This window comes from Thunnus maccoyii, chromosome 1, assembly GCF_910596095.1.
Source record: "Thunnus maccoyii chromosome 1, fThuMac1.1, whole genome shotgun sequence".
NCBI classification, from domain to species: domain Eukaryota; kingdom Metazoa; phylum Chordata; class Actinopteri; order Scombriformes; family Scombridae; genus Thunnus; species Thunnus maccoyii.
Window position 1 is genome coordinate 25,482,355 of NC_056533.1, and position 11,326 is coordinate 25,493,680.

Here is an 11,326-nt window from a genome sequence, read left to right on the forward strand (position 1 = left end):
GATTAGCACATTTTATACATTTCATTTTGATCTATGCATATTTTTCACAGTACTCTTCATGTTGGGGGCAGATTACATGTGGACTCTCAAAAGGATGGTTATTGCATTTATATTTGGGTACAGCACCCTCAGGAATAACCTATTCAAATTTTACTAACACCAGTACACAGTACTGTAAATGTCACTCCTGACATTTGACAAAGGGAATCTTCAATGCATACAAGCACCGTGAGAATAATAATACGATGCAAATCAATCAGGATCTCATTATGTCTTAACCTCTTAGGTAGAAGATCACATCCAGATAATTCTCCCCCTGCAATGATGATTCAGATTGGTTAAATTTGTGTTTGATGTAATGCAACTGGAGGGAGATTGGCTCTAATGTCGCCTCACGGTGCTGAACAGAATCCACAGTTTAGTATGTCTTTCGAAAAAGCTTGAGGAAAGGCTTATTCAGGCACCATGACACAGAGAGTGTAGTAGGAGGCAGAGGATAAAGAAGCTAATCTTGTCAGCCTAAAGCCTGCTCCTCTCTCTGAATAACACTGCAGTTTGGTATTCTTTGTCCTGGCATTTAAATGGAAATATTATGAGACTTGGGCCTGTTGAGGAACATTTCACAGCTGTCTCTGCCCTGAGAGAAAGCAGACAATTTGGCATTAAGCATTCTGAAAATGTGCTGCATGTGTTTATCTGTTTTAATGACCTTAAGAGTATGAATATTACCAGCATACTAATCACCTGTGTGCACTGTGCTGCTGTTTTGCATTCAAATAGCTAGTCAGGCACAACATACATGAAAGCATTTTTATGCCTCTGTGCTGGCAACAGCTGGGGCCAGAGGCATTATGTTTTGGGTTGTCCGTCCATCCCATTCTCGTGAACGCAATATCTCAGGACCGCCTTGAGGGAATTTCTTCAAATTTGGCACAAATGTCCACTTGGACTCAAGGATGAACGGATTAGAATTTAGTGGTCAAAGGTCAAGGACACTGTGACCTCACATCTGTCCCATTCTCATGAACGTGATATCTCAGGAACGCCTTGAGGGAATTTCTTCAAATTTGGCACAAACGTCCACTTGGACTCAAAGATAAACTGATTAGAATTTAGTGGTCAAAGGTCAGGGACACTGTGACCTCATAAAACACGTTTTTGGCCATAACTCATTCTCACGATTTACACACAGTGTATGATTCTCACAATTCATACACTAATTATGACAAAGTTTCACACAAACGTCTAATAGGATAAAATGATGAAGTGTTGATATTTTATCCAAAAAGTCAAAAGTCGACTTCACTGTGACATCATAATGTTCTGCAAAAACACTTTTCTGGCCATTATTCAACACCATAACTCAGGAACAGAAGGGGAGATTGTGACCATATGTCACATTTAGTTGGACACTGAATTAGTGACACTAATCTTGGGTGTCTACCTTGAAACTGTGGTGATTTTTATTAAATTCCTTCAAAGTCTTTACTACAAATATTATATGAGTCTGGACAGACATGGATGTAAACTGTGGCTTCACTGGTTTGCGGAGACATACAACCACAAGGCTTCTAGTTTTTTTCTCACTTCCCACCCTTATTGTTTTAACAGTAGCCTATACACCAGAGGTAAGCAACTTTTTGACACACACACTTTATTGTTTGTGTAAATGTATGAAAATTACTAGGGCACAAAAGAAGATGTATTCAATCTTACAGATTTAGTGCAACTCTTGTCCTTGCTTTTCTTTGATGAGGTGCATGATCTCTGGTCCATATTTGGAGACTCTCAGTTGGACACATGCCTCTGAATGGTCCGTAGTCATTCGGCTTCGCATGAGACTCAATATTGACTTCATATGTGCGAGTATCTGTTCACACATACAGTATATTTGGACCCAAATGCTGAAATCAATGCGAAGGCCACCTTCTTCAGACAGTTAAACTTCTCTGGCAAGCTTTCCCAACAGGCCAGAATGGAGGCCCCTTGATTGATGTCAGTAGTTTCCAGTGTTTTGCTCAGCTGTATGAATTTATATGCCCACAGTGAGGATGCCTTGAGCTCCACCTGCTGCATTTCAAACTCCTCAATCCCTATCCACTGAAACAGGACTATGTTGTTCTCCTTCAAGAGTTCTTGGCCTGTCAAAAAAGAAAACAATGGGCCGTGTTGCTGAAAGTCCTGAAATCTGGCACAGAACTCAGACTCCAGCTTTCACATGTACATCCTGACGTCATTTCAGCTGATGGTTTGATGTCCTGACGGCTCCTTCAGGTGCTTGAAGTAACGAAAGGTTCCACTTTCAATGTCCCATGAGTAGACTCCAATCTTCGCCACAAATGCTGTCCATGCATCAAACAGAGCCTCCAGCTCAGGGTAGTCGTACTCCTTCTTGATCAGAAAGGCCGTGATCGCATCAAAGCAATCTGCAAACCGTTCTAAGACCTTACCGCCACTCAGCCACCTAACACTGCAGTGGAGTGGCAAATCGTTGAGAAGCTTGGTCCTTTTGTGAAATAAATCCAAATTTGTTTGTCCAAGATGGCTGAAAGAGGCAAATATTAGATAAGTTACTTTTTTGCTTCTGCCATCATCAGTTGTTCTTGAAATAAAGCAAAAAAGAAAGCTAGCTAGCTATCCTACGTTTTCACTGCCGCTGTAATGCTGTGCTTGTCGGTAGATCAAAGGGAGAGGGGAGGAGAGGTATCATAGACCACGTCAATTGTGTACGCTCTCTTGCTGTCAAAAACAATGTTGTATATTCAGACTAATTAATTATTTCAGTATTATTTTCAGTATTAATTGTTTGTTTAGTTCATGAATTATATGTGTACCATAGGTTGCCTTCCCCTGATATACACTGTATACTGGAAATGCCACATTGAGGTAGTGTCATCACGAGAGAGAGGGTACAATTAGGTTGATTTGCAGAGATTAAAATGTCATATGAGTGGGTTCAGCTCACATCATATGGATGACAAAAATATGACTCATACACAGCATATAAGGCAATTCAAAAACCTACAGACTGGGCTGCTGCTACTTGGTGTATGGATTTAAGATGAAAAACATTGCCTGTAGCAACATTTAGACAACCATTTTTGACACAGTATGGGTACTGCTTCAGTATTTTTTCACATTTTCAGAATCCACTTCTTGCTTAAAAGAAACTTACAAACTTGGAAAACACAAATGTTAAATATTTATACAATTATAATTGACGTTGACCTATAAATTATTTTTTTCAATCACAGATATTGCCATCAAAAAGCAAAGGTAAGGAAACTACTCTTTGCAAAAGCATTTTGAAGTTATGAAAACTAGTACTTACTGAAAATTCAGCAATTTAGAAACATTTACAAATTGCCTCTTTACGTAGTGTTAAATTTATGTAGCTTGATATATTCTTTCTTTTCTCAGCATTTTGCAACATCACCTGTGCATCACCATGCACCTGCTGCTGTGCAAGTGCAGCTGGTGTAACTGCCACTTTATTACAACAGCCACAAATGTAAGTGGCCAACCACAAAAAGACAAACCACAGATCCATAAAAGAATCACTATAAAAGCAATACCAACAGAATATTTATTAACCTCAAAGGTGTATACAGTAGCTACTGATACATGGGTTCATTTTAAGACACTGCAACTTACCCTTTGCTGGGCATGTATTATTCATACATTTTCGCGGCACAATAAGCAGTTTGTAGATTTCAGGCTGCCAATCATTGGCATTCTTTAAGTGGTCTGTCTGCTCATTGAGTGGGAGATACATGAGGGTTGGGTACTCCATCACTCTTCTCCTTTTCCACTAAAAGGCTCTGACATATCTCCCTGGAGGCCTACAGCCAGCCTGGTGCTCTCTGTACACAACTTAATGGCTGCTGTCACTGCACAACTCATCCATAGCCCGCTCAGCAGCAACCCAATTACCACTTTTTGGAGACAGTTTTGATATACATGTTACATTGTAGCAGTTTTACACTGTTCAGAACAAGAATCAAATATAGCACAAATGTATAATGACCCCTGATGTCTACATAGATAATAATAGAAATGACAGCTATAGATGACTAAGTTGTTCCTCCAAATATATTTTGAGGGAAACATAATAGCCTCCTGAGTTCTTGCATTGCACATAAGTCATACTGCAGGGATGGGATCAAGATGGATGGGGTGCTTACAAAGTGCAGGTCTTAGGTTCCACGCTAGTACGCAAATGCACACACTTCATGCGTCGTTGTGTTCTTGAGTGTGCCACCTGAAAATTCTTAACGCAATGCAATGTGAATGTTGCAGCTAGAATAGTATTATTTTTATTTCTATGATACTGTGCTAATAGTATGATATGGTCTTACAGTAGTGGTTTCTCTGTCATTGTTTTGCTGTAGGTGGTCTCTTAACTGGGCAGAAATTCCAGGCTCTATGACCAAGTGAAAATGCTCCAAGGCCACATTCAAACCGACATTAGCCCTGCACGAAAAAAATGTAGCCCTCTCATTCAATTGAATGGGGGTAGTCTGGCAAATAAACGCAGGGTTGTCCAGCAAAAAGGTGGCTCAACTTCACCGCAAAGTGATGTCATCCAACAAGGTTTGCGTTGGCCAATCACACACTGGACAAGCAAGCACACATTCCTGAGGGATTACTTATATATGTATTATAATGTAGGATTTCTACTGTTTACATTCATAGTTGCCACTTAACTTTCCAGAGTTATAAAATCCTGTCTGTGAGTATTATGAGCTGCTGTGCAGCATTTTGGCATCTGATAAGCATTCATATTCATGGATCTGTTACTCAAACTGGACTTCCTGGATTGAGTTTCGTATCTCGTTGGTACATGAAGCAACAAACCCCCACCAACACAGCCCCCTGCATTGTTTTAACACAGGACTTCTTTTCGGTATGAAGCTCTCTGTATGCTGCACCTTCAAATAGCTGTCTTGGGGACTGCTCTGCACTGAATCAATATCCAGTTAATTTCAGGCCACACTCTGATCCTTCAGCAGTGGCTCATACATACAGACCTCCTCTCTAGAGGAAAACTGTCAACGAGCAGAAGACCTCCTGAGGCACTGGGAACAGATCAGGACACTGGCCATACTTGATGATGCTTTGTATGTCAATGACCAGGTTTAGTCTATGTTTTATTATTAGCTATTTCTGTGCTGAACAATTGATTATTTCAAATGGCACATACTGGAGTAATTTCAGTGTTGAGCAAGACCAATATTCATGATTTTGCATCTGCAGTAGTGCATTACTTTGGAGTAGAGAGAAATCTTGTAAAGTGGGGTGTAAACTAGATTTAGTGCAGACTGAGACCAAATCTGAATTTCATATTCAAGAACTTGTATGGTTACACCCCTTTACAGTTAAAAAGGATAGTATATGAAAATGAAGACCAAAAAAGATGCAAGACTTAGTCTATGAAGACATCTTGTATGGGCTACATTCAACCACTATGTAAGTGCAACACCTTCCATTATTTGAATCAATGTGGGAATCTTTTACTAGTCCATTTGCAATGAAAAGATCCTAACTTCTTTCAGAGGACTCCTCTGAAAGGAATCACTCAAGCAATTAAGTTTCATTCACCATAATTAATCAGTTAAATCCATTATTTCGGTCTTCATTGTGTGATTTGCAACGACAGTGTAGTAATTACTTTCCAAAAGCCTTCTGAAGGTCTTAAATGCAGTCTCTTTTCTTGAAGGTCAAATTAAGTGGGTTTGTTTGTTGTCGTTGAAATGTTGTGGCTTTCAAATTTCTGTGTTGTGTTGTTTTTCTTATTCTTGTCTCTCTTGCATTTGGATTGCGTTATTTCTGGAAAACATTACGTGTTGCAAAATAGCAATACAACAAAATTCAGAAAATGTTGTTTTGTGTCAAGACAATTAGGCATGCTATTACTGTGAAATTGGAGCAAAAACAGATTATCAGTTAAATGCAATGTTGACACAATATTTTGTGATGATTATTTCCTGAGAGTGGGCTTCCTCTCTCTTTGAATTTTGAAAATGATGTGTATTGTGTTTTGAGGCTTTAGATGGGATGAATTAAGGATAGCTTTTCATTTTAAATAAAAGCACAGGTTTACTTAAATTGCCAAATTGAATATGCTTTTTTTCAAAATGTTAGTATGACATGTGGCAGTCATTCAAAGAAGTTAGAAATGTCACTCATCTTTATTTCATTTGATTTTCTTTAAAGCTGCTAAATCAATATTTTACATTAACAATGGATCAACTGACTACATGTATGTGAAATCATCATTAAATCATGTGATATCATCATAGTGACAAACCCACAAAGAACTATCACTCAACTCTGCAGTTCCCCTCAACTCTACATAGCATTTTAGCATCTTTCAGCTCATTGTTTTGGTTTACTGTCTTTACTGTCTTGGATCAGTCCCACTGCTCTCATCAGTGCCATTTCCAGACACAGTAGGCAGCTTTTTTCATTGAGAAACTCTACAAACACACCGTACACTACCTGCCCATCACCAAATGGCCAATAGACATAGTTGGTGACAAGCTGGTGAACATAGTGGAGCATTTAGCAGCGAAAGAGCCTGATTTTCCCTCAGGAGTGGGTAGAGACCAAAACAGAACTAAAAGGAGGGCAAATATTGGACTTAGCTGGCCAGAAACATGAATGCTAATGTTGCAGGGTATCTATTGGATGTGTAACTGTTTGCTAACAAGTTCACCATATCAACGTAAGAGGTATTGTGCTTGTGCTACAAAATTATATTTGACTAATACAATTTTGTTTTCCTGGCCTTTCTACAGCTTTGGAAGAGATGATAAAACATTTTACTTTTTAATAGATAAGATGCATATAAATGCCTACTAAAATTTACCATTTCATCATTTAGAACATATGAAATTATCCTACAACATTCACAAATAAGGATATAGTGGTTACATATTTTGCTTTGAATGGTAATAAAATCAGTGATGGTAATGTTTAGGTCACATTTGTTCTCCCACATGCTTTTGAAATTCAAAAACTCTAAAACAACATTGTTGTAAATACTTATGCATGATAACAGATGATGTTTGCAGACATTAGATATTCAATATTTGTGCACTTCCAATATACTACAGCATCAGAGTGACTTTATATTGGAGAAAGAATTTTTGAGAATTTTTGATTGATAATCCTCAAACTAGATGCATGGTGCGACAGAGGCTAATGGGGTGAAGCAGGAGAAAAGCAGGATGGGGGAGAACGAGCAATAGAAAATGATGAATCTAGCCCAGCTGTTTGCCAAGGCAGGAGGTTTCTGGAACTACTGCTGATATGAAGTCAGGTTGTTGGATGTCATCCAGGAGAGCTGAGTGTTATTTATGACAACAGCAGGAATCACTTGCTCATCATCAGGTAGAGAAGAGTCTTCACAAGGCAACAGCAGAATTAAGTGAAAGCAAAGAGTTGAGGGAATTAAAGTGGTTGGAGCCAACTCCATTAATTACACTATCTTTAAAAAAACACCATTAAAGAGGAGCTGCGCACTTAAACGTGTTTTTTGAGCTGTAAACTAAATTATATGGCTGTACTGTACTGTATCAATGCTGGTGTTAATATTGACATTGACACCAAATTTATAAAAATCAGAATTTCATAGGTTGAAAATGGCTCTGTCATCTACTGTTTAAAATCAGCCCTGAAAAGGCAGTGCCAATGCTGACGTAGAGTCGACCGTTTGTGAGTTCTCTATGTCATGAAATTTATATAAATGGTAGAATGTTAACGCCCTCTCCCCCAGCCCCCACCCTTGAGTGAGAGTCTGTGAAACTGTCCAGCCTGCCCCCGCTCGTTTTCAAATATAGACAATTTTAGCTTCAGCAGCTAACAGCAGCACTGACCTGCTGGTGGAAATCTCTCCGTCTGTGACTGTCTGTGGGAGGAAATGTTGCTGGCAGATACAAAACCAACAGAAATCCTCTTCACATTTCATAGCTCTTTAACTCTCTGGCTGTCTGTTTCTGCAGTTATCAGCTGGTAAAATCTTGTTTCAAAACGTTAAATTGTGGTGCTGCAGAGCAGAAGCAGACTGCAGCTCTGCTCCACATCGGACAGTCACAGACAGGGCCAGAGTCACTGAGCAACTCCTGCCCTCCTGCCTCACACATCCACGCCACCCCCCTGCCCCCTCTCAGCCCGTTGCACACTTTTTTTTTTTAGTATTTTTCAGAATTATGCAGTGGGTGTAGTTAGGCTCAGCCTTGGGGGTGAAATTACACTTTAATATTGTTTGTTTCATGCACTGACTTTGATGTATTGTCAAATGTGTACTGCTGTGGAAAATACGTACTTTATATAGAAAGAGATTTTCCTTAGAAAAATGTCTCAAATTTGGAAAACATGAACATATACAGTACGTCTTAGAAAAACTTTTACTGATGAATACTTTGTTGAAAAAGGTTAAAGGTCCAGTGTGTAGTATTTAGTAACATCTAAAAGAACAGACTTGGTAAAAATTAAATAGATTATGTATAAGTATGTCTTAAGTAGTGTCTAATCAGCTGAAAATAATAATTGTTGTGTTTTCGTTACCTTAAAAATAAGCCCTTTATATCTACACGGGAGCGGGTCCCCCTCCATGGTGGCTGCCATGTTGCATCGCCATGTTTCTACAGTAGCGCAGAACGGACAAACCTAACACTGGCTCCAGTGAGGGCCTTACGCATTTTAGATTCAGTGGGCGACTACCGGAAATGCACCAGTTTTAAAACGAAGTAGAAGAACGGACCAAACATTTTGTATTGTGAGAAGTTTTTGAAACCAAAATCTGATAAATGGAGGATCATACTTATTTAGAGAATCACAGGAGCGTGAATTGTCGTCGTCAAAGAAACGAAAACACGAAGAAGCTACATGAAATCGGGACAAGCAACGGCATAAAACGAGGATAAACCCAGATGGAAATCCCTGATGAGAGAAATGTTTGCAGACTGACGCCGAAGTTTCCTGTTTACTGCTGGACAGGTAAGAGTGTAATGTATACTTATTTTGCCCCGCTGGTAATGGTTCAAACCTAGATGATGTACAATGTTTATTAGCAGTACATTAGTTTTCCTGAAAGGAAAGGCCGCCACGTAACGTTAAATATTAGCACACTTTAGCCTCAGTTTGTGCCTCTCACGGAGCTGGTGGTCTGATAAGAGACAACAGGGAGGCAACGTTGTGCTAATAACCCAAAGATTTATTCATTTTCTGCGGCAGTAAGACAACACATTGATAGATAACTAAGATATTTAGCGCTGGTGATGTGCTAAAGACAGTAAGTCAGAGTAATGAGTGACTGTGAAAGATAAACTGAGGAGAAGTCTGCTCATCACCGAGTTAATACATCCTGTGAATATATATTTATATTTTTCACAGTGCTTCATGATTTCATCGTTTGCTCCTAATTTGTCATTTAGGAGCATATGTACACATTGGGGGGCAAAGTTAGTTTATAGTCCAACACAAGTAACGTTTTCCCTGTTTCGATGTTGAAAAACATGTAATTGCTACCAGAGTTTTAATTTTACATTTATCAGTCAGAAGTAGAATTTTTATTTATTGTTATTTATTTTGGTATGTTTATCCAGGCCAGCCAAGGCTCCCAGCATCTTAGGACGTAACATAATGTATTACAAGGGTTTGTGACTGTGTAATGTAGCACTTATTTTCTTGATGTTGCTGTTGTTTCTCCAGCTATGAGAGAGGTCCTGTAGCATCAATGCATGGTATTGCCTTTATCTTCATCCTAAAGCGACTGTGTAATAGGTCAGGGGTATTTCACCATGTGCCATTGATGGCTGGGAGTACGTAGGTTTTCATTACAACCAAAGACAACAAAAGTTGATTTCACTGAATATCTACTTAATCAATTAAATAATCTGATCTAGTCTGTTGTTGGGATGAAAATCTGCATGGAATAAGGTTGAACAGTTTCTGGTGAGCACATTAAATAAATAGATAGATAGATAGATAGATAGATAGATAGATAGATAGATGATTTATAATAGTAAGTTCATTCATTTGTGCTGTTTTATTTTTCTCAGGCACTATGGGTTGGCATTATTCACCATGTCTGTGACATTCACAACCCGCCATATCAGAAGTATTGCAGACCAAGTCGGGAGAGGTCTAGGTAAGTGATACACATTTGTTTGTAGCATATTAACTTACGCTGTAAGTCCTACTCTTGGTTAAATAGCACTATTTTCACATGTACAACTTTATAAAATGTATGAAATAGTAAATTATCTCTATGTGTAATGGTACTGTCTTCCACAGAAGCAGTTTTCCATGCAGCTGCTGCTCTACACACAGCTCCTGGAGCAGATGAGGAACAGCAGTGCCAGTGAATCATGGGTGTCGTTCCTGCCATGAGAGCATCTTCATCTAGAGCAGTAAATCGAATACCTTTGGTGTTGTTTTAGTCTGACCCTTGTCAGCTATTATATGTGCAGCAATTTGACTGCTGGAAGGTGATCGGATAAGTTTAATCACGCTGCTTTTAGTGATCAAACAGACTAATGATTTGATAGATTATTCTGTCTTTATCAGAATCAACTCTGAAGAACACAGAATAAGCTGTCAAAATGTTTGTTTGAACAGTAAAAGCTGCATGTTTATGTTATCCTTTTATTGTCCAGATTGAAAAGGATGTCCAAAAATGTTTCTGTTAAATAAAAGATATTTTTATTACAAATGTCATTATTCTTAGTGTTGTTTTTTTATATTTTTATTTATAGTTCAAACTAGTGAATTACAGTTAACATAACCTGAAGTGGCAATGAAAATTAATCCATAACATGTACTACAGTGCCCTGTTCTGAGGATCAGTGGTATTCCAACTTCACTACTGTTTTATGTTGCTTTCTAAATATAAATAATGACAATATAAATTAATGGTGGAAGTGGTAATGACAATATACTGACTGCAGGGAAATACTGTCATTGTATAAGTATATATTAATATGTTTATCATTGCAGTTATCACATAAACAAAAAGTTTCCAGAAAATATAGAAAATGTATAGAACAAGTATAAAATAAATAAAATATCAGAAATGTAACAAATAAATATGAGATGATTAGATGCCTTGATGATGAACAGGCAGGTGTGTGAGGACCTGGACGGAAACTCAGGGGCCACGTGTGAAACCAGTGTGATGTCTTTGGAGGACCAGGGAACTTGTCCCTGATCCTCCAAACACAGCAACTGGGCATGACAAGTCAGTTTCCCTGGCCTAAAGAGCCATGCTGTCGATAGATGAAATGTCTATAGGCAGCATAACGGTACTCCCGGTTGTCAT

General features: G+C 38.6%; 1 long non-coding RNA gene across 1 annotated transcript; it reads left to right on the plus strand.

The window, feature by feature from the left end:
* Positions 1-8,854: 8,854 nt before the first annotated feature.
* LOC121902122 lies at positions 8,855-10,629 on the plus strand. The gene is made up of 3 exons (XR_006097469.1): positions 8,855-9,003; positions 10,068-10,156; positions 10,303-10,629. It is a non-coding gene; the product is annotated as an uncharacterized LOC121902122 (long non-coding RNA).
* Positions 10,630-11,326: the final 697 nt, after the last annotated feature.